Raw genomic sequence first — 25550 nt, forward strand, 5'->3', positions numbered from 1 at the left:
TCTTTTGGCCGAAAATAATAAGAGACTCTTTATAGACGTTTCTCGTAATGTACTTTTCTTTCCCAATAGGGAGTGCTTTGCATTCATTTTCGCGTTTTTTCTAGGTAACAAGCTCAAAAACACTCAAAATATACCTTTTTGGTAATGTTATTCTATTTCTTCATATTGGTTGGTTTGCATCCGTTTCAGCGTTTTTCTACGTAAAACGCCAAAAAACACGTTTTCAGTAATTTTGTTTTCGATTCCCAAAGAATATTGCCAGAATTTTGGCTTCTTAGTTTCTATGAAGATGAATAACAAAAAAAAAAAAAAAAAAAAATAAATAAATAAAATATTTTATATTATTTTTTTTTTTTTGTCTATAAAGAGTTTTATTTGTGGGTTTTAGCTTTTTTGGTACTTAAGGAACTTAAAAACACTCATAATACACGTTTCTCGTAATGTCCTTTCGATTCCCAAACATAAAGTTCTTTGCATGTATTTAAGCGTTTTTATAAATAACATGATCAAAAACACTCAAAATCCATGTTTTTGGTAATGTTACTCTGTTTCTCCATAAAAGGGTGTTTTTGCATGCGTTTTAGCGTTTTGGTATGTAAGGAGTTAAAAAAAAAAAAAACACAAAGGCAAGTTCTTCGTAAAAGTTGGTTTTATTCCCATGTAATGTGATTGTTCTGCTTTTTAGTGTTTTGTTGCATATCACGCTCGAAAACACTTATAAGACACTTTCCTGGTAATATCTTTTTTTTTTTTCCCCACATAAAGCTAGTTTCGCATGTAATTTGGGATTTTCGTAACTAAGAATGTGAAAAACACTCAAAATACACACATTTGGTAAGATAGTTCTGTTTCTCAATTAAAAGTGTTATTCATGCATTTCAGCATTTTGGTATGTAAGAAACTTCTCTATATACACGAGTTTTGCGTTTTTTGCCTTATGGTTCGTGTGAAACTATAAAACACTCATTATACACGTTTCTCGTAATGTTTTTTTGTTTCCCAATATAGAGTGCTTTTCATCCATTTTCGCATTTTTTCTAGGTAACAAGCTGAAAAACACTCAAAATATATCTTTTTGGTAATGTTATTCTATTTCTTCATATTGGTTGGTTTGCATCCGTTTTAGCGTTTTTCTTCGTAAATCACTGAAAAGACATGTTTTTAGTAATATTGTTGAAATTGCTCAAAAACACTTAAAAGACAGATTTCTGGTAAAGTCGTGTAATTTCCCCATATAGGTGGCATTGTATGCACTTCTGGGGTTGGTACATAATTCCGGAAAAATGCTATTTTTTTTTTATATGCCCTTTCGTTTCACAGACATAGGGTTCTTTGCATGTATTTAAGGGTTTTTATAGGTAACATGATCAAAAACACTCAACATACATGTTTTTGGTAATGTTATTCTGTTTCTCCATAAAGGGTGTTTTGCATGCGTTTTAGCGTTTTGGTATGTAAGGAGTTAAAAACACTTAAAGGCAAGTTCTTCGTAAAAGTTAGTTTTATTCCCATATAATGTGATTATTCTGCTTTTTAGTGCTTTGTTGCATATCACGCTCAAAAACACTCAAAAGACACTTTTCTGATAATGTCATTTTTTTTCCCACATAAAGCTAGTTTCGCATGTAATTTGGGATTTTCGTAACTAAGAATGTGAAAAACACTCAAAATACACACATTTGGTAAGGTAGTTCGGTTTCTCAATTAAAAGTGTTATTCATGAGTTTTAGCATTTTGGTATGTAAGAAACTTCTCTATATACACGAGTTTTTGCGTTTTTTGTCTTATGGTTCTTGTGAAACTATAAAACAATTATTATACACGTTTCTCTAAATGTCCTTTTGCTTCCCAATATAGAGTGCTTTTACATCCATTTTCGCGTTTTTTGTAGGTAAAAAGCTCAAAAACACTTTTTGGTAATGTTATTCTATTTCTTCATATTCGTGGCTTTGCATCCGTTTTAGCGTTTTTTCTACGTGAAACACTGAAAACACACGTTTTCAGTAATTTTGTTTTGGATTTACATATTGACTGACTTCCATATTATTTATCGGTTTGGTGCCTAACATGCTGAAAAACACTGAAAAGACAGGTTTCTGGTAAAGTCGTTTAATTTCCTCATATAGGTGGCTTTGCATGCCCTTTAGGGTTTGGTAAATAACAATCCAAAAAAAACAAACTATAAATAACTTTTTTTGATAATGTTCTTTTTTCCACATAAGTTCCCTGAATTTTGGCAGAATTTTGGCATCTCGGTACTTATTAAAATCAATACAAAAAAAAAGAAATGTAATTTTTTTATTTATTTATTTATTTTTTTTTTTCTTTAAAGAGTGTTATTTGTGGGTTTTAACGTTTTGGTACTTAACGAACTTAAAAACAGTCATAATACACGTTTCTCGTAATGTCCTTTTGTTTCCCAAAGATAGGGTTCTTTGCATGTATTTAAGCGTTTTTATAGGTAAAATAATCAAAAACACTTAAAACACATGTTTTTTTGTAATGTTTTTCTGCTTCTCCATAAGTAATTTTTTTTTGCATGCATTTTAACGTTTTGGTATGTAGGGAGCTCAAAAACACATAATGGCAAGTTCTTGGTCAAAGTTGGTTTTATTCCCATGTAATGTGATTGCCCTGCTTTTTAGTGTTTTATTGCCTAACACGCTCAAAAACACTCAAAAGACACTTCTGGTAATGTCATTTTTTTCCCATATAAAGCTAGTTTCGCATGCTATTTGGGATTTTGTTAACTAAGAATGTGAAAAACACTGAAAATACACGCTTTTGGTAAGGTTGTTCTGTTTCTCAATTAAGATTGTAATTCATGAGTTTCAGCATTTTGGTATCTAAGAAACTTCTTTATATACACGAGTTTTTGCGTTTCTTGCCTTGTGGTTCTTGTGAACCACAAGTTCTTTTGCTCGAAAATAATAAGACACTCATTATACACGTTTCTCGTAATGTCCTTTTGTTTCCCAATAGGGAGTGGTTTGCTTCCATTTTCACCTTTTTTGTAGGTAACAAGCTCAAAAACACTCAAAATATACCTTTTTGGTAATGTTATTCTATTTTTTTTTCATATTGGTTGGTTTGCATCCGATTTAACGTTTTTCTACGTAAAACACCGAAAAGACACGTTTTCAGTAATTTTGTTTTAGATTCCCATATAGAATGACTTCCATGTTACTTATCGTTTTGGTGCCTAACATGCTGAAAAACACTCTTAAGACAGTTTTCTGGCAAAGACGTTTGATTTCCCCATATAGGTGGTTTTGCATGCACTTTAGGGTTTGCTACATAACAGTCGAAGAAAAAAAGCTAAAAATAAATTTTTGATGATCAAAAACACTCAAAATATATGTTTTTGGAAATGTTAATCTGTTTTTACATAAAGGGTGTTTTGCAAGCGTTTTAACGTTTTGGTATGTAAGGAGTTAAAAAAAACACTTATAAGCAAGTTCTTCGTAAGAGTTGGTTTTATTCCCATGTAATGTGATTGTTCTGCTTTTTAGTGCTTTATTGCATATCACGCTCAAAAGTACTCAAAAGACACTTTTCTGGTAATATATATATTTTTCCCCACATAAATCTAGTTTCGCATGTAATTTGGGATTTTAGTAACTTAAAATGTGAAAAACACTCAAAATACACACATTTGGTAAGGTAATTCTGTTTCTCAATTAAAAGTGTTATTCATGAGTTTTAGCATTTTGGTATGTAAGAAATTTCTCTATATACACGAGTTTTTGCGTTTTTTGTCTTGTGGTTCTTGTGAAACTATAAAACAATCATTATACATGTTTCTCTAAATGTCCTTTTTTTCTTCCCAATATAGAGTGCTTTTACATCGATTTTCGCGTTTTTTGTAGGTAAAAAGCTCAAAAAGACTTTTTGGTATTGTTATTCTATTTCTTCATATTCGTTGCTTTGCATCCGTTTTAGCGTTTTTTCTACGTAAAACACTGAAAAGACACGTTTTCAGTAATTTTGTTTTTGATTCACATATTGAGTGACTTCCATATTATTTATCGGTTTGGTGCCTAACATGCTGAAAAACACTGAAAAGACAGTTTTCTGGTAAAGTCGTTTAATTTCCTCATATAGGTGGCTTTGGATGGACTTTAGGGTTTGGTAAATAACAATCCGAAAAAAAGTTATAATTAACTTTTTTGATAATGTTCTTTTTTCCACATAAATTTCCTGAATTTTGGCAGAATTTTTTTATTTTATTGATTTTTTTTCTCTTCAAAGAGTGTTATTTATGGGTTTTAACGTTTTGGTACTTAAGGAACTTAAAAACAGTCATAATACACGTTTCTCGTAATGTTCTTTCGTTTCCCAAAGATAGGGTTCTTTGCATGTATTTAAGCGTTTTTATAGGTAACATGATCAAAAGCACTTAAAACACATGTTTTTTGTAATGTTTTTCTGCTTCTCCATAAAGGAGTGTTTTGCATATGTTTTAGCGCTTTGGTATGTAAGGAGCTCAAAAACACATAATTGCAAGTTTTTGGTCAAAGTTGGTTTTATTTCCATGTAATGTGATTGCCCTGCTTTTTAGTGCTTTATTGCCTAACACGCTCAAAAACACTCAAAAGACACTTCTGGTAATGTCATTTTTTTCCCACATAAAGCTAATTTGCATGCTATTTGGGATTTTGCTAACTATGAATGTGAAAACACTGAAAATACACGCTTTTGGTAAGATTGTTCTGTTTTTCAATTAAGATTGTTGTTCATGAGTTTCAGCATTTTGGTATCTAAGAAACTTCTTTATATACACGAGTTTTGCGCTTTTTGCCTTGTGGTTCTTGTGAACCACAAGTTCTTTTGTTCGAAAATAATAAGACACTCATTATACACGTTTCTCGTAATGTCCTTTTGTTTCCCAATAGGGAGTGCTTTGCATCCATTTTCACCTTTTTTTTTTAGGTAACAAGCTCAAAAACACTCAAAATATAGGTTTTTTGTAATGATATTATGTTTTTTTTTTCATAATGGTTGGTTTGCATCCTTTTTAGCGTTTTTCTACGTAAAACACCGAAAAGACACGTTTTCAGTAATTTTGTTTTGGATTCCCATATAGAGTGAGTTCCATGTTATTTATCGTTTTGGTGCCTAACATGCTGAAAAACACTCATAAGACTCATAAGTTTTCTGGCGTTTGACTTCCCCATATAGGTGGTTTTGCATGCACTTTAGGGTTTGCTACATAACAGTTGGGAAAATAAAAAAAGCTAAAATTAACTTTTTTGATAATGTTCTTATTTCACAAAATTTCATTATTTTTGCTCGAATTTTGGCATCTCGGTACCTGTGAAGATGAATAAGAAAGAAAAAAAAATATCGTATTTTTTTATTTATTCATTTTTTTCTCAATAGAGAGTTATTTGTGGCTTTTAGTTTTTTGGTACTTAATGAATTTAAAAACACTCATAATACACGTTTCTCGTAAAGTTCTTTCGTTTCCCACAAATAGGGTTCTTTGCATGTATTTAAGCGTTTTATTGGTAACATGATCAAAAACACTCAAAATACATGTTTTTGGTAATGTTATTCTGTTTTTCCATAAAGTGTGTTTTGCATGCGTTTTAGCGTTTTGGTATATAAGGAGCTCAAAAACACTTAAAGGCAAGTTCTTGGTAAATATTGGTTTTATTCCCTTGTAATGTGATTGCCCTTTTTTTTTCAGTGCTTTACTGCCTATCACTTTCAAAAACACTCAATAGACACTTTTCTGAAAATGTTTTTTTTTTTTACCACGTAAAGCTGGTTTCGCAATCAATTTGGGTTTTGGGTAAGTAAGAATGTGAAAAGCACTCAAAATACACGCATTTAGTAAGGTTGTTCTGTTTCTCAATTAAGAGTGTTATTCATGAGTTTCAGCATTTTGGTATCTAGGAAACTAGCTAGTTTCGCATGTAATTTGGGATTTTCGTAACTAAGAATGTGAAAAACACTCAAAATACACACATTTTTTAAGGTAATTCTGTTTCTCAATTAAAAGTGGTATTCATGAGTTTCATCATTTTGGTATCTAAGAAACTTCTCTAAGTACACGAGTTTTTGCGTTTTTTTGCCTTTTGGTTCTTGTGGAACTATAAAACACTCATTATACACGTTTCTCAGAATGTCCTTTTGTTTTGTAATACTTTGCAGCCATTTTTGTATTTTTTTTTTTAGGTAACAAGCTTAAAAACATTCAAAATATACATTTTTGGTAATGTTATTCTATTTCTTCATATTGGTTGGTTTGCATCCTTTTTAGCGTTTTTCTACGTAAAATACTGAAAAGACACGTTTTCAGTAATTTTGTTTTGGATTCCCATATTGAGTGACTTCCATGTTATTATCGTTTTGGTGCCTAACATACTGAAAAACACTGAAAAGTAAGGTTTCTCGTAAAGTCGTTTAATTTCCTCATGTAGGTGGCTTTGCATTCACTTAAGAGTTTGGTACATAACATTCCGAAAAAAAAGCTAAAATTAACTTTTTTGGTAATATTTTTTTTTATCACATATTTGCCCAGAATTTTGCCCAGAATTTTGGCATCTCGGTACCTATGAAGATGAATAATAAAAAAAAAAATATTGCTGTTTTTATATATATTTATTTATTTTTTCTTTATAAAGAGTGTTATTTGTGGGTTTTAGTTTTTTGGTTCTTAAGGAACTTAAAAACACTCATAATACATGTTTCTCGTCCTTTCGTTTCCCAAACATAGGGTTCTTTGCATGTATTTTCGCGTTTTTATAGGTAGCATGATCAAAAATACTCAAAATACATGTTTTTGGTAATGTTATTCTAATTCTCCATAAAGGGTGTTTTGCATTCGTTTTAGCGTTTTGGTATGTAAGGAGCTCAAAAAAACTTAAAGGCAAGTTCTTGGTAAAAGTTGGTTTCATTCCCATGTAATGTTATTGCCCTGCTTTTCAGTGCTTTATTGCCTAACACGCTCAAAAACACTCAGTCACTTTTCTGGTAATGTCATTTCTTACCAACATAAAGCTAGTTTTGCATGCAATTTGGGTTTTGGTAAATAAGAATGTGAAAATTACTCACAATACACGCATTTCGTAAGGTTGTTATGTTTTTCATTTAAGAGTGTTATTCATGAGTACCAGCGTTTTGGTAATTAAGAAACTTCTCAATATACACGAGTTTTTGCGTTTTTTGCCTTGTGGTTCTTGTGAAACTATAAAACACTCCTTATTCACGTTTCTCGTAATGTTCTTTTGTTTCCCAATATAGATTGCTTTGCATCCTTTTTCGCGTTTTTTGTAGGTAACAACATTAAAAACACTCAAAATATACCATTTTGGTGATATTCTATTTCTTCATATTTGTTGGTTTGCATCCGTTTTAGAGTTTTTCTTTCTAAAACACAGAAAAGACACGTTTTCAGTATTTTGTTTTGGATTCTCATATAGAGTGACTTCCATATTATTTATCGTTTTGATGCCTAACAAGCTGAAAATCACTCAAAAGACAAGTTTCTGGTAAAGTCGTTTCATTTCCTCATATAGGTGGCTTTGCATGCACTTTAGGGTTTGGTAAATAACAGTCCGAAAAAAAGCTAAAATTAAATTTTTTGATAATGATCTTTTATCACATAATTGCCCTGAATTTTGACAGAATTTTGGCCTATGAATTTTTACCTATGAAGATGAATATAAAAAATAAAAAAATTCGTTTTTCTATTTTAATTTTTTTTCTAAATAAAGAGTGTTACTTGTGGGGTTTAGCTTTTTGGTTCTTAAGGAACTTGAAAACACTCATAATACACGTTTCTCGTAATATCCTTTCCTTTCCCAAACATAAGGTTCTTTGCATGTATTTAAGCGTTTTTTTTTATAGATAACATGATTAAAAAACACTCAAAATACCTGTTGTTGGTTATGTTATTTTGTTTTTATATAAAGTGTGTTTTACATTCGTTTTAGCGTACGAGTATATAAGGAGCTGAAAAACACTTAATAATTATCCCTTTCTTGCCCGAATTATTAACAACACAAAAGAAAAATTATTTAAGGACATAAATAAAATAAAAACATGCAGAAGAAATTATTTATTACAAAAATTGTTAAATTTAAATGTTTGTGGGCATTTAACCAAAAGGTGACCAATTGGGTCCATTGGGCACTTGAGCACTTTAAATGCAAAAACAAAAAATAATTTTTCTGTAAGGTATTTTCTATGTTCTACACAAACAATAAATTATTCCATATCTTGATACTGTTCAAAACATAACATAGAGCTCCAAAAAACATAAAATACATTTGATTTCATTTTTGTAACACAATGTTTCCCTTTATCTCACATTGTTTTCTATTCCTACTGGTGAAAGTCCAGGAAGCAGTTTTTCTTCTGATCACAGCACAAGTACACATTACATTTTAGGCAATACATACGCACTTTGCTTTTGCACCCTGGGAGTTTGCATGTTGCACGGTTTGCTGAGAAAGCAGGGAAGTGTCCTATTCCATCCTTGCGGATGTCATCTTCAGGAATGGGTTTAGTTGCTCTGCCACATTTCTTCTTTTTCTCAAAGTTTACCTTTACAGCATCAGTTGATGGCCTCCCTCTTTTCTTTCTCAAATCCTTTCCACTAGCTGTGAGTGAGAAAGCTAGTTTTAGTTTGAAATCACAGAGGGCATATTGCTTCTTCTCAGGAATTTCTAGTGAGACAGCTGAGCGCCTGTAAAGTAGCCAACTATTGACTACTGCCATGTCAAAAAGATGAAAAACAAGCCTCAAGTAGTATTTCCTAGAACGAAAAGACATTCTATAGTACGAGTACGCCAGGAGTTGGTCTTGAAGATCCACACCCCCCATGTGCTCATTGTACAATTTGACAATATTAGGTCTAGGGACTTCAACTTCTTCCTTTCTCTTCCTGTCATATCTCACACAAGTCTGTTGTGGTTGAGAAGTAGCAAATGTTGAACTTAGGCACACTGCTTTGTTGTCATACCATTTGACTGCATATGTAGTAACACCACTGTCACTCGTTGTCATCCATTCATCGTAACTACCTCTACCCTTGGAGGCTAGTTGCTTATCAGACTGGAATGACAAATCTGGAAGTCTCCTACTCTGAACTGTGCCACAGCACCAAATCCCTTTAGTCGCTAAGTACTCTACTAAAGGAAGAGAGTTGAACCAATTGTCAAAATATAATTTATGGTTCTTGTGATGAGGTATCACTTCTGCCAAGTGTAAAACCGAATTAGCACTTGGCCCAAGGTCAGGCACATCACTGGTGCTTACAGGGTAAATTTTACCTGTATAAGGCCTGAAGTCATAAACATAACCTTTGTCATCTGCTAGGACAAATATTTTATATCCCCATTTAGAGGGTTTCTTTGGATTGTACTGTTTCAAGCTTGATACTCACTAATCCAGAAGGTCCTGAAAGAAAGTTATCATAAAATCAGTGCAACGGTCAAATATAGCCTCCTCAATAATAAGTTTCCCATGTTTTTCTGTTCATCAATAAAACACTTGGTATATGTGACATGGTATTACCAGCATGCACTATAACAGATAGTTTTATTCATTATCAGGATTGTTGTGCTTGTTACCATTACTGTAGACAAAAACTACCTGAGTGCCCACTGGGACCATTTGGTCACCTTTACTAAATGTCATATATTACTTTTTTATATCTGTAAAACGTATTCAGAGATACTTTAGTGAAAAGTTTGATATATCCAGATATCTACTGTATTTTTTTTTAGTACAAAATCAGTTACCTGGAACAGCATCCATCCTGCATAAAGTGTGGGGAAGGGAGCAGTGTCAACACACGTCCACCCCCAGCGACGATGGACTGGATACTGGCGGGAAGTCGTCTCCTAGTGCTAGCATATGACACCACGTGCTTCACAAAAGAGTACCAAAAGAGCCTGATGGGCGCAGGGCATGAAACAACATGCACACATCCCGTAGGATTAAGCTAAACAAAAGAGGACCGGAAAGTCCTCTTGGGCAAGTTCTTGGTAAACGTTGGTTTTATTGCATGTAATGTGATTGCCCTGCTTTTTAGTGCTTTATTGCCTAACACTTTCAAAAACACTCAAAAGACACTTTTCTGGTAATGTCATTTTTTTCCCACATAAAGCTATATTCGTATGGAATTTCGTTTTTTTTTAACTAAGAATGTGAAATAACACTCAAAATACACGCATTTAGTAAGGTTGTTCTGTTTTTCAATTAAGAGTTTTTTATTCATGAGTTTCAGCATTTTGGTATGTAAGAAACTTCTCCATATATACGAGCTTTTTTTTTTTTTGCCTTGTGGATCTTGTGAAACTATAAAACACTTATTATACACGTTTCTCGTAATGTCCTTTTGTTTCCCAATATAGAGTGCTTTGCATGCATTTTCGCGTTTTTTGTAGGTAACAAGTTCAAAAACACTCAAAATATACGTTTTTGGTTGTTTTTCTATTTCTTCGTATTGGTTGGTTTGCATCCGTTTTAGCGTTTTTCTACGTAAAACACTGAGAAGACATGTTTTCAGTAATTTTGTTTCGGATACCATATTGAGTGACTTCAATGGTATTTATCGTTTTGGTGCCTAACATGCTAAAAAACACTCAAAAGACAGGTTTCTTGTAAAGTCGTTTAATTTCTATATATAGGTGGCTTTGCATACACTTTAGGATTTGGTACATAATAGTCCGAAAAAAATTTAAAATTAACTTTTTTGATAATGTTCTTTTTTCCATAAAATTTCCCTGAATTTTGCCAGAATTTTGTCATCCTGGTACCTATGAAGATGAATAACAACAAAAAAAAAAAAATATTGCATTTTTTTATTTATTTATTTATTTATTTTTTTATTTTTTTCTATAAAGAGTGTTATTTGTGGGTTTTAGCTTTTTGGTACTTAAGGAACTTAAAAACACTCATAATACACGTTTCTCATAATGTCCTTTCGTTTCCCAAATATAGGGTTCTTTGCATGTATCTAAGCGTTTTTATAGATAACATGATCAAAAACACTCAAAATACATGTTTTTGGTAATGTTTTTTTTTTTCTCCATAAAGGGTGTTTTGCATGCATTTTAGCGTTTCAATATGTAAGGAGCTCAAAAACACTTAAAGGCAAGTTCTTGGTAAAATTTGTTTTATATACTATTTTGCGTTTTGTTGCCTAATACGCTCAAAAACACCCAAATGACACGTTTCTGGTAAAGTCCTTTCGTTACCCCAAATAGGATGTTTTGCAAGCATTTTGGAGTTTTGGTAAATACCAAGGAAGAAAAAACTCGAAACACATGTTTTAGGTCATGTTTTTCTGATTCTCCATAAAGGGTGTTTTCCATGTGTTTTAGCGTTTTGGTACGTAAGAAGCTAAAAAGGAAAAAAAAAAAAAAACACTGATAAGACACGTTTTTGGCAATGTTCTCTTCTTTTCCCATATCGGGTGCTTTGCATGCACTTTGGAATTTGTGGTACCTAACAAGATCAAAAACATTCATGATACACGTATTTGGTAATCTTTTTTTTTTTTTTCATAGAGTTCTTTGCATGTATTTCGTCGTTTTGGTACGCAATATGGGGGAAAAGTCATAATAAACGTTTTTGGTATTGTTATTCGGTTTCCGCATATAGACTGATATTCACAAGTTTTAGCCTTTTGGCACATAAGAAGCTGAATTAAGCTTCTAGCGTTCTAGCGTTTTGCTACATAAGCTGTAAAACAATTATAAAACACTTTTGTGTTAATATCGTTTCGCTTCCCAATATCAGTTAATTTGCATGCATTTTGGCGTTGTGTCACCTAACAAGCTCAAAACTTTCAAAACTTCCGTTTTTAGTAACGTAATTCTTTTTCCTCATACAGGGTAATTTGCACGCGTTTTAACTCTTTGGTACGTAAGAGGCTCAAAAAGAGTTTTACGTACCAAAAAGTTAAAACGCGTGCAAAATACCTCAAAAGACACTTAAAAGACACTTTTATAATAATGCCCTTTAGCGTTTTGGTACCTAACAACCTCAAAAATACTCAATACACATTTTTGGTAATGTTGCTTTGTTTCTTCATATAGGGTGCTTTGTATGCATTTTTGCATTTTGGTACCTAATATGAGGAAAAACACTCATAATAAAAGTTTTGGTAATGTTTTATTTCTCTATATAGAGTGCTATTCACGTGTTTAAGCGTGTTGCTATATAAAAAGCTGAAAAACACTCATAATAAAAGTTTCTGTTAATATCGTTTTGTTTCCCAATGTCCGGTGATTTTCATGCATTCTGGTGTTTTGTTACCTAACATGCTCTAAAAAATCTCAAAGTACACTTTTTTGCTAATGTTTTTCTGTTTCTCCATGAAGAGTGTTTTGTATGCGTTTCAGTGTTTTGGTAAGTAAGAAGCTGAGAGATACTCAAAACACAAATTTTTGGTAATGTTTGGTTTTCCCATACAGGATGCTCTGCATGCACTTTAGCATTTTGATACCTAACAAGCTGAAAATTATTGTTAATACACATTTTTGGTAATGTTGTTTTATTTCTTCATATAGGGTGCTTTGCATGAACTTTACCGTTTTGGTACCTTACAAACTCAAAAATATTCATAATACACGTTATTGGTGATATTCTGTTTTTCCATATATTGTGCTATTCACGTGTTTTAGCATTTTCTTACCTATGAAGTTCAAAAACACTTATAATACATATTTATGTAATATTGTTTCGTTTCTCAGTATGTATTGCATGTATTTTGGCGTTCTCGTACCTAACAAACTCAAAACTTTCAATACACCCGTTTTTGGTAATGCTGTTCTGTTTCTTCATAAATGGTGTTATCCATGCGTTTTAGCACGTTTGGTACGTAAGAAACTCAAAAAAGTTTCAAAAGACATATTTTTAATAATGTTCTTTTCTTTTCCCAAATGGAGTGTTCTCCAAGGATTTAATCTAATATGCTCAAAACTCCCAAATGACACGTTTCTGTTAAAGTCATTCCGTTACCTGATTGAGGGTGTTTTGCATGCTTATTGGTGTTTTGTTACCTAAGGAGCTTAGAAACTCTAAAAATGCATGTTTTTGGTAATGTTCCTTTTCTCTATAAAGGTTATTTTCCATGCGTTTTAGCGTTTTGTTACGTAAGGAACTAAAAACAAAACATTCAAAATTGACGTTTTTAATAAAGTTGTTTTCTTCCGATATAGGGTACTTTGCATGCAGTTTGGCGATTTAATACCTTTGAAGGAAACCCCCCGAAAAAAAAGACACGTTTATAATAATGTTGTATTCTTTTCCCATAGAAGGTGTCTTGCATTCACTTTGGGATTTTGGTACCTAACAAGTAAAAATAAAAAAAAATGTACCTTTACCATTTTGGTGTTTTGGTCCCTCAGAAGCTCAAAACACATAAAATCCACGTTTTTGGCAATATTGTTATGTATCTCAATATACAGTGGACGCGTTTTAGCATTTTGGTACGTAAGAAGCTAAAAAAAAAAAACAAACACCCAAATGACAAGTTTCTGGTAATGTCGTTCCGTTACCCGATAGACGGTGTTTTACATCCATTTTCGCATTTTAATATCTTTAATACCTTGAGCTTGTTAGGTACCAAGATGCAAAAATCCATGCAGATCACATGATATTTGGAAATTAAAGGATATTAACGAAAACGTGTATTATGAGCTTTTTTCAGCATCTTATGTACGAGAAACGTGTATAATGAGTGTCTTATTATTTTCGGGCAAAAGAACTTGTGGTTCACAAGAACCACAAGGCAAAAAACGCATAAACTCGTAAATATAAAGAAGTTTCTTAGATACCAAAATGCTGACACTCATGAATAACAATCTTAATTGAGAAATAGAACAACATTACCAAATGCGTGTATTTTGAGTTTTTTTTTCACATTCTTAGAAAAACCCCAAATAGCATGCGAAACTACCTTTATGTGGGAAAAAAATGACATTACTAGAAGTGTCTTTTGAGTGTTTATGAGCGTGTTAGGCAATAAAGCACTAAAAAGCAGGGCAATCACATTACATTGGAATAAAACCAACTTTTACCAAGAACTTGCCATGAAGTGTTTTTCAGCTCCTTACATACCAAATCGCTAAAACGCATGCAAAACACTCCCTTATGGAGAAGCAGAATAACATTACCAAAAACAAGTGTTTTAAGTGATTTTTATCATGTTACCTATAAAAACGCTTAAATACATGCAAAGATCCATATATTTGGGAAACGAAAGGCCATTACGAGAAATGTGTATTATGACTGTTTTTAAGATCCTTAAGTACCAAAACGTTAAAACCTACAAATAACACTCTTTATAGAGAAAAAAATAAATAAATAAATAGCATTTTTATTTTTTTGTTATTGATGTTCAAAGGTACCAAGATTCTGCCAAAATTCAGGGAAATTAGTGGAAAAAAGAACATTATCGAAAAAGTAAATTTTACCTTTTTTTCGGAGTTATGTACCAAACCATAAAGTGTATCCAAAGCCACCTATTTGGGAAAATTTAACGACTTTAGAAGAAACCTGTCGTTTGAGTGTTTTCCTGCATGTTAGGCACCAAAACGATAAATAATATGAAATTCACTCTATATGGATATACAAAACAAAATTACTGAAAACGTGTCTTTTAAAAGATTTACGTAGAAAAACGCTAAAACGGATGCAAACCAACGAATATGAAAAAAAAAATATAATAACATTACAAGAAAAGTATATTTTGTGTGTTTTTCCAGCTTGTTACATAAAATAAAAACGCAAAAATGGATGCAAAGCACTGTATATTAGGAAAAAAAAGGATATAACGAGAAAGGTGTATAATGAGTGTTTTATAGTTTCACCAGAATCACAAGGAAAAAAACGCAAAAAAATCGTCTGTGTGGAGAAGTTTCTAAGATACCAAAATGCTGAAACTCATGAATAATCAAGAAATAGAGGAACCTTACTAAATGCGTGTACTCGTATTTTGAGTGTTTTCTTACATTCTTAGTTACCAAAACCCAAATTCCTTGCGAAACTAGCTTTATGTGGGAAAAAAAAATAACATTATTAGAAAAGTGTCTTTGAGTGTTTTTGAGCATGTTAGGCAATAAAGCACCAAAAAGCAGGGCAATCACATTACATGGGAATAAAACCAACTTTTACGAATAATTTGCCTTTTAGAGTTTTTGACACGCATTTAGTAAGGTTGTTCTGTTTCTAAATTAAGAGTGTTATTCATGAGTTTCAGCATTTTGGTATCTAGGAAACTTCTCCATATACACGAGTTTTTGCGTCTTTTGCATTGTGTTTTTTTGAGCTATAAAACATTCATTATACACTTTTCTCGCAATGTCCCTTTGTTTCCCAATACTGAGTGCTTTGTATCAATTTTTGAGTTTTTTTTTTTTTTTTTTTGTAGGTAACAAGCTCAAAAACACTCAAAATATATATTTTTGGTAATGTTTTTCTGCTTCTTGATATTGGTTGGTTTCCATTAGTTTTAGCGTTTTTCTACGTAAAACAGTGAGAACAGTTTTCAGTAATTTACTTTTGGATTCCCACATAGAGTGAGTTCCTTATTATTTATCGTTTTGGTGCCTAACATACTGAAAAACACTCAAAAGACAGATTTCTGGTAAGGTCTTTAATTTCCTCATATGCAAGGGCTTGCATGTCTTTTGAGAGTTTTTGAGCGTGTTACGCAATAAAGCACTAAAAGGGAAGGGTAATCACATTACATGGGAATAAAGCCAAATTTTACCAAGACTTGCCTTTAAGTATTTTTGAGCTCCTTACATACCAAAACGCTAAAACGCATGCAAAATACATTTTATGGCGAAACAGAATAATATTACGAAATATATGTATATTGAATGTTTTTGATCATGTTATCTATGAAAACGCTTAAATACATGCAAAGAACCTTATGTTTGGGAAACGAAAGGACATTAAGAAAAACGTGTATTATGAGTGTTTTTTAAGTTCCTTCAGTACCTAAAAGCTAAAAACCACAAATAACACTTTTTATTTAGAAAAAAAATATTAAACAAAAAAATTTAGAAATGGGATTTTTTTTTTGTTATTCATCCTTATTGGTACCGATATGCCAAAATTCTGCCAAAATTCAGTGAATTTATGTGGAAAAACGAACATTACCAAAAAAGTTAATTATAGCTTTTTTTTTCGGATTGTTATGTACAAAACCCTTAAGTGCATGCAAAGCCACCTATATAGAGAAGTTAAACGACTTTACCAGAAACCTGTCTATTCAGTGTTTTTCAGCATGTTAGGCACCAAAACGATAAATAATATGGAAGTCAGTCAATATCCAAAATCCAAAACAAATATCCAGTCAATATCAAGTCAATATCCAGAATCCAAAACAAAATTACTGAAAACGTGTTTTTTCAGTGTTTTACGTAGAAAAACGCTAAAGCATATGCAAACTAACCTATATGAAGAAATAGAATAACATTACCAAAAAGATATATTTTAAGTGTTTTTGAGCTTGTTACCTACAAAAAAATGCAAAAATGCATATTAGGAAACAAAAGGACATTACGAGAAACGTGTATAATGAGTGTTTTATAATTTTAAAAGAACCACAAGGCTATAAACGCAAAAAACTCGTGTATATAGAGAAATTTCTTACATACCGAAATGATGAAATGCATGAATAACACTTTTAATCGAAAAACAGAATTACCTTATTACATTGTGTATTTTGAGTGTTTTTCACATTCTTAATTACGAAAATGCCAAATTACATGCGAAACTACCTTCACGTGGGAAAAAAAATGACATTACCAAAAAAGTGTCTTTTTAGTGTTTTTCAGCGTGATATGCAACAAAGCACTAAAAAGCAGAAGAATCACATTACATGAGAATAAAACCAACTTTTACGAAGAACTTGCCTTTAAGTGTTTTTTTTAACTCCTTACATACCAAATCGCTAAAACGCATGCAAAACATCCTTTATGGAGAAACAGAATAACATTTCCAAAAACATGTATTTTGAGTGTTTTTGATCATATAACCTATAAAAACGCTTAAATACATGTAAAGGACCCTATGTTTGTATAACAAAAGGACATTACGAAAATCGTGTATTATGAGTGTTTTTAAGTTCCTTAAGTACCAAAAAGCTAAAACCCACAAATAACACTATTTATAGAGAGAAAAATTTTTTTTTTTGTTATTTATCTTCATAGGTACCGAGATGCCAAAATTCTGGAAAATTCATGGAGATTTTGTAAAAAAAAAAAAAAAATCAGTATAAACAAAAATAATTTTAGCTTTTTTCCGGAGTTATATACAAATCCTGAAGTGCATGCAAATCCACCTATATGGGGAAATTACACAACTTTACCAAAAACCTGTCTTTTGAGTGTTTTTTTTAGCAATTTCAACAATATTACTGAAAACGTGTCTTTTCAGTGATTTACTTAAAAAAACGCTAGGCACCAAAATGATAGATAATAAGGAACTCACTCTATATGAGAATCCAAAAAAAAGTTGCTGAAAACGTGTTTTTTGTGTTTTACGCAGAAAAACGCTAAAACGGATGCAAACCAAACAATATCAAGAAATAGAAAAACATCACCAAAAAGGTATATTTTGAGTGTTTTTGAGCTTGTTACCTACAAAAAAAAAAAAAAAAAACGCGAAAATTGATGCAAAGCACTCTATATTAGAAAACAAAAGGACATTGTAAGAAAAGTGTATATTGAGCTTTTTTTATAGTTCAAAAGAACCAAAAGGCAAAAAACGCAAAAACTCGTGTATATGGAGAAGGTTCCTAGATACGAAAATTCTGAAACTCATGAATAACACTTAATTGACAAACAGAACAACCTTACTAAATGCGTGTATTTTGAGTGCTTTTCACATTCTTAGTTACCAAAACTACAAAATGCATGCGAAAATAGATTTGCGGGAAAAAAAATGACTTTACCAGAAAAGTGTCTTTTGAGTGTTTTTGAGCGTGATAGGCAATAAAGCACTAAAAAGCAGGGCAATCATATTACATTGGAATAACACCAATTTATACCAAAAACTTGCCTTTAAGTGTTTTTGAGCTCCTTATATACCAAACCGCTAAAACGCATGCAAAACAAACTTCATGGAGAAACAGAATAACATTACCAAAAACATGTATTTTAAGTGTTTTTGATCATGTTATCTATAAAAACGCTTAAATACATGCAAAGAACATTATGTTTGGGAAACAAAAGGACATTATGAGAAACGTGTATTATTGAGTGTTTTTTAAGTTCCGTAAGTACCAAAAAGCTAAAACCCACAAATAACACTCTTTATTTAGAAAATAAAAAATAAAAAAATAAAAAAAATATATGAATTTTTTTTTTTGTTATTCATCTTCATAGCTACCGAGATGCAAAAATTCTGAGAAAATTCAGGGCAATCATATGATAAAAGAATATTATCAAATAATTTAATTTCAGCTTTTTTTTTCGGACTGTTATGTACCAAACCCTAAAGTGCATGCAAAGCCTCCTATATGAGGAAATTAAACGACCTTACCAGAAATCTGTGTTTTGAGTGTTTTTTTTTAGCATGTTAGCCACCAAAACGATAAATAATAAGGAACAAAGTTACTGAAAACGTGTCTTCTCAGTGTTTTACGTAGAAAAACGCTAAAACGGATGCAAAGCAACCAATATCAAGAAAAAGAAAAACGTTACTAAAAAGATAAATTTTCAGTGTTTTTGAGCTTGTTACCAACAAAAAACGCGGAAATTGATGCAAAGCCCTCTATGTTGGGAAACAAAAGGACATTGCAAGAAAAGTGTATAATGAGTGTTTTATAGTTCAAAAGAACCACAAGGCAAAAAACGCAAAATCTCGTGTATATGGAGAGGTTTCCTAGATACAAAAATGGTAAAACTCATGTGTAACACTCCTAATTGAGAAACAGAACAACCTTAATAAATGCGTGTATTTTGAGTGCTTTTCACATTCTTAGTTACCAAAACCCCAAATTGCATGCGAAAATAGATTTGTGGGAAAAAAAAATTACTTTTCCAGAAAAGTGTCTTTTGAGTGTTTTTGAGCGTGATGGGCAATAAAGCACTAAAAAGGAGGGCAACCACATTACATTGGAGAAAAACGAATTTTTACCAAGAACTTGCCTTTAAGTGTTTTTGAGCTCCTTATATACCAAAACACTAAAACGTATGCAAAACACTCTTTATGGTGAAATAGAATAACTTTACCAAAAACATGTATTTTGAGTGTTTTTGATCATGTTACCAATAATAGCGCTTAAATACATAAAAAGAACAGTATTTTTTGGAAACAAAGGAGATTACGAGAAACGTGTATTATGAGTGTTTTTAAGTTCATTAATTACCAAAAAGCTAAAAGCCACAAATAACACTCTTTATTGAGAAACAATAAATAAATAAAAAAAATACAATATTTATTTTTTCTTTCTTATTCCTCTTCACAGGTACCGAGATGCCAAAATTCGGGCAAATTTCAGGAAATTGTCAAATAAGAACATTATCAAAAAAGTTAAATTTAGCTTTTTTTTTTTGGACTCTTATGTACCAAACCCCTAAAGTGCATGCAAAGCGACCTATATAGGGAAATTAAACGTCCTTGCCAGAAAACGGTCTTATGAGTGTTTTTCAGCATGTTAGGAACCAACACGATAAATAACATGAAAGTCAATCTATATGGGAATCCAAAACAAAATTACTAAAAACGTGTCTTTTCGGTGCTTTACGTAGAAAAATGCTAAAACGGATGCAAACCAACCAATATGAAGAAATAAAATAACATTACCAAAAAGGAATATTTTGAGTGTTATTGAAATTGTTACCTACAAAAAACGCGAAAATGGATGGAAAGCACTCTATACTGGGAAGCAAAAAGACATTACGAGAAACGTGTATAATGAGTCTTTTATAGTTTCACAAGAACTACAAGGCAAAAAACGCAAAAACTCGTGTATATAGAGAAGTTTTTTACATTGCAAAATGCTTACTAAATGAGTGTATTTTGAGTGTTTTTCACATCCTTAGTTACCAAAACCCCAAATTGCATGCGAAACCAGCTTTATGTGGAAAAAAATGACATTACCAGAAAAATGTCTTTTCAGTGTTTTTGAGCGTGTTAGACAATAAAGCACTAAAAAGCAGGGCAATCACATTACATTGGAATAAAACCAATTTTTAACAAGAACTTGCCTTTAAGTGTTTTTGAGCTCCTTATATACCAAAACACTAAAATGCATGCAAAAAACACTTTATGGTGAAACAGAATAACATTACCAAAAACATGTATTTTGAGTGTTTTTGATCATGTTACCAATAAAAATGCTTAAATACATGCAAAGAACCCTATTTTTGAGAAACGAAAGGACATTACGAGAAACGTGTATTATGTGTGTTTTTAAGTTCCTTAAGTACCAAAAAAGCTAAAACCCACAAACCCACTCTTTATAGAGAGAGAGAAAAAAAAAAGAAAATAAAGTATATATATATTTTTTTATATTTGTTATTCATCTTCATAGGTACTAAGATGCCAAAATTCTGGCAATATTCTTTGGGAATCGAAAACAGAATTACTGAAAACGTGTCTTTTCGGTGTTTTACGTATAAAAACGCTAAAACAGATGAAAAGCAACCAATATGAAAAAATAGAATATTTCCAAACAGATAGATTTGGAGTGTTTTTGATCTGGTTACCTAAAAAAACGCGAAAATGGATGCAAAGCACTCCTTATTGGGAAAGAAAAGGACATTACGAGAAACATGTATAATGAGTGTCTTTTTTCGGGCAAAAAAACTTGTGGTTCATAAGAACTACAAGGCAAAAAACGCAAAAACTCGTGTATATAGAGAAGTTTCTTAGATACCAAAATGCTGAAACTCATGAATAACAATCTTAATTGAGAAACAGAACAACATTACTAAATGCGTGTATTTTGAGTGTTTTTTCACATGCTTCGCAAAACCCTAAATAGCATGCGAAACTAGCTTTATGTTTGACAAAAATGACATTACCAGAAGTATCTTTTCAGTGTTTTTTAGCGTATTAAGCAATAAAGCACTAAAAAGCAGGGCAATCATATTACATTGGAATAAAACCAACTTTTACCAAGAACTTGCCTTGAAGTGTTTTTCAGCTCTTTACATAACAAATCGCTAAAACGCATGCAAAAAATGCCTTCTTGCAGAAGCAGAATAACATTACCAAAAACAAGTGTTTTGAGTGTTTTTTATCATGTTACCTATGAAAACGCTTAAATACATGCAAAGATCCCCATATTTGAGAAACAAAAGGACATTACGGCAAATGTGTATTATGAATGTTTTTAAGTTCCTTAGGTACCAAAAAGTTAAAACATACAAATAACACTCCTTATAGAGAAAAAAATAAAAAAATAAAAAAATAGCATTTTTTTTTTGTTATTGATGTTCATAGGTACCAAGATGCCAAAATTCTGCCAAAATTCAAGGAAATTATGTGGAAAAAACATTATCGAAAAAGTTAATTTTACTTTTTATTCGGAGTTATGTTTCAAACCATAAAGTGTATGCAAAGCCACCTATCTCATAAAATTTAACGACTTTACAAGAAACCTGTGTTTTGAGTGTTTTTCTGCATGTTAGGCACCAAAACGATAAATAATGTGAAAGTCACTCTATATGGAAATCCAAAAGAAAATTACTGAAAACGTGTCTTTAAAAAGATTTACGTAGAAAAACGCTAAAACGGATGCAAACCAACCAATATGAAGAAATAGAATAATATTACCAAAAAAATATGTTTTGTGTGTTTTTGAGCTTGTTACATAACAAAAAAAAAAAAACGCGAAAATGGATGCAAAGCACTCTATATAAGGGGAAAAAAATATAACGAGAAACGTGTATAAAGAGTGTTTTATAGTTTCACTAGAATCACAAGGCAAAAAGCGCAAAAACTCGACTGTATGGCGAAGTTTCTAAGATACCAAAATAATGAAACTCATGAATAACACTTTTAATCAAGAAACAGAACAACCTTACTAAATGCGTGAATTTTGAGTGTTTTTTTACTTAGTTACCAAAACCCCAAATTCCATGCGAAACTAGCTTTATGTAGGAAAAAAATGACATTACCAGAAAAGTGTATTTGAGTGTTTTTGAGCGTGTTAGGCAATAAAGAACTAAAAAGCAGGGCAATCACATTACATTTGAATAAAACCAACTTTAACGAAGAACTTGCCTTTTAGTGTTTTTGACACGCATTTAGTAAGGTTGCTCTGTTTCTCAATTAAGAGTGTTATTCATGAGATTCAGCATTTTTTACATATAGGAAACTTCTCCATATACACGAGTTTTTGCGTTTTTTGCCTTGTGTTTTTTTTTTGAACTATAAACATTCATTATACACTTTTCTCGCAATGTCCCTTTGTTTCCCAGTATAGAGTTCTTTGTATCCATTTTCGCGTTTTTTTTTGTAGGTAACAAGCTCAAAAACACTCAAAATATACATTTTTGGTAATGTTTTTCTTCTTCTTGATATTGGTTGGTTTGTATCAATTTTAGCGGTTTTCTACGTAAAACACTGAGAAGACACGTTTTCAGTAATTTTCTTTTTCATTCCCACATAGAGTTAGTTCCTTATTATTTATCGTTTTGGTGCCTAACATGCTGAAAAACACTCAAAAGACAGATTTCTGGTAAGGTCTTTAATTTCTTCATATGGGAGGCTTTGCAGGTCTTTTCAGTGTTTTTGAACGTGTTACGCAATAAAGCACTAAAAGCCAGGGCAATCACATTACATGGGAATAAAACCAAATTTTACCAAGAACTTGGCTTTAAGTGTTTTTGATCTCCTTACATACCAAAACGCTAAAACGCATGCAAAATACATTTTATGGAGAAACAGAATAACATTACCAAATACATGTATTTTTAGTGTTTTTGATCATGTTATCTATACAAACGCTTAAATACATGCAAAGAACCTTATGTTTGGGAAATAAAAGAATTTATGTGTAAAAAAGAACATTATCATAAAAGTTAATTATAGTATTTTTTTTTTCGGATTGTTATGTACCAAACCCTAAAGTGCATACAAAGCCACCTATATTGGGAAGTTAAACAACTTTACCAGAAACCTGTCTTCTCAGGGTTTTCAGCATGTTAGTCACCAAAACGATAATAATAACGATAATAATAAATAATATGGAAGTCAGTCAATATGTGAATCCAAAAGGAAATTACTGAAAACGTGTCTTTTCAGTGTTTTACGTAGAAAAACGCTAAAGCGGATATAAACCATCCTATATGAAGAAATAGAATAACATTACCAAAAAGATATATTTTGAGTGTTTTTGAGCTTGTTACCTACAAAAAAATGCAAAAATGGATGTAAAGCACTCTATATTAGGAAACTAAAGGACATTACGAGAAACGTGTATAATGAGTGTTTTTTTTAGTTTTAAAAGAACCACAAGGCAATAAACGCAAAAGCTCGTGTATATAGAGAAATTTCTTACATACCAAAATGAAAAAATGCATCAATAACACTTTTAATCGAGAAACAGAACTATCTTACCAAATTGCCAAATTACATGCGATACTAGCATCATTTGGGAAAAAAATGACATTACCAGAAAAGTGTCTTTTGAGTGTTTTTCAGCGTGATAAGCAACAAAACACTAAAAAGCAGAACGATTACATTACATGGGAATAAATCCAATTTTACGAAGAATTTCCTTTTAAGTGTTTTTAACCCCTTATATACCAAACCGCTAAAACGCATGCAAAACAAATTTTATGCAGAAACAGAGTAACATTACCAAAAACATGTGTTTTGAGTATTTTTGATCATGTTATCTATAAAAACGCTTAAGTACATGCAAAAAAACATTATGTTTGGGAAACAAATGGACATTACGAGAAACGTGTATTATGAGTGTTTTTTTAAGTTCCTTAAGTACCAAAAAAGCTAAAACTCACAAATAACCCTCTTTATTTAGAAAAAAATAATAAAAAATAATAAAAAATAATAAATAGGATTTTTTTTTTCTTATTCATCTTCATAGGTACCGAGATGCCAAAAATTCTTGGAAAATTCAGGGCAAATATGTGATAAAAGAATATTATAAAAAAAATGAACTTGAGCTTTTTTTTTCGGACTGTTATGTACCAAACCCTAAAGTGCATGCAAAGCCTCCAATATGAGGAAATTAAACGACCTTACTAGAAATCTGTGTTTTGAGTGCTTTTTTTTTTTTTTAGCATATTAGGCACCAAAACGATAAATAATAAGCAACTAACTCTATATGGGAATCCAAAACAAATTTTCTGAAAACGTGTGTTCTCAGTGTTTTACGTAGAAAAACGCTAAAACGGATGCAAAGCAACCAATATCAAGAAATAGAAAAACGTTACTAAAAAGGTATATTTTGAGTGTTTTTGAGCTTGTTACCTACAAAAAACGCGAAAATTGATGCAAAGCACTCTATATTGGGAAACAAGAGGACATTGCAAGAAAAGTGTATAATGAGTGTTTTATAGTTCAAAAGAACCACAAGGCAAAAAACGCAAAATCTCGTGTATATGGAGAGGTTTCCTAGATACAAAAATGCTAAATCTCTGGAACAACACTCTTAATTGAGAAACAGAACAATCCTACTAAATGCGTGTATTTTGAGTGCTTTTCACATTCTTAGTTACCAAAACCCGAAATTGCATGGAAAACCAGCTTTATGTGGGAAAAAAATGACATTACCTGAAAAATGTCTTTTGAGTTTTTTTGAGCGTGTTAGGTAGTAAAGCACTAAAAAGCAGGGCAAACACTTTACATTGGAATAAATCCAATTTTTAACAAGAAGTTGCCTTTAAGTCTTTTTGAGCTCCTTATATACCAAAACACTAAAACGCATGCAAAATACACTTAATGGTGAAATAGAAGAACATTACCAAAAACATGTATTTTGAGTGTTTTTGATCATGTTACCAATAAAACCACTTAAATACATGCAAAGAACCCTATTTTTGGGAAACGAAAGGACATTACGAGAAACGTGTATTATGAGTGTTTTTAAGTTCATTAAGTACGAAAAAGATAAAAGCCACAAATTACACTTTTTATTGAGAAAAAAAATAAAAAATACGATATTTTTTTTTTCATTCTTATTCATATTCACAGGTAACGAGGTGCCAAAATTCTGGCAAAGTTCAGGAAATTATATGAAATAAGAACATTATCAAAAAAGTTAAATTTAGCTTATTTTTTTCGGACTGTTATGTACCAAACCCATAAAATGCATGGAAAGCCACCTATATTGGGAAATTAAACCTCTTTGCCAGAAAACTGGCTTATGAGTGGTTTTCAGCTTGTTAGGAACCAACACGATAAAACCCAAGGAAGTTAGTCTATATGGGAATCGAAAACACAATTATTGAAAACGTGTCTTTTCGGTGTTTTACTTACAAAAACGCTAAAACGGATGAAACCAACCAAAGTGAAGAAATAGAATAACATTACCAAAAAGGTATATTTTGAGTGTTTTTGAAATAGTTATCTACAAAAAACGCGGAAAGCAC

General features: G+C 31.6%; 1 long non-coding RNA gene across 1 annotated transcript; it reads right to left on the reverse strand.

Moving 5' to 3' along the window:
* Positions 1-8053: 8053 nt before the first annotated feature.
* LOC135111859 (uncharacterized) lies at positions 8054-9993 on the reverse strand. Its single transcript, XR_010273927.1, has 2 exons — positions 9756-9993; positions 8054-8612 (listed from the first exon to the last, which is right to left on the reverse strand). It is a non-coding gene; the product is annotated as an uncharacterized LOC135111859 (long non-coding RNA).
* Positions 9994-25550: the final 15557 nt, after the last annotated feature.

Source organism: Scylla paramamosain, chromosome 22 (assembly GCF_035594125.1).
Source record: "Scylla paramamosain isolate STU-SP2022 chromosome 22, ASM3559412v1, whole genome shotgun sequence".
Lineage (NCBI taxonomy): Eukaryota > Metazoa > Arthropoda > Malacostraca > Decapoda > Portunidae > Scylla > Scylla paramamosain.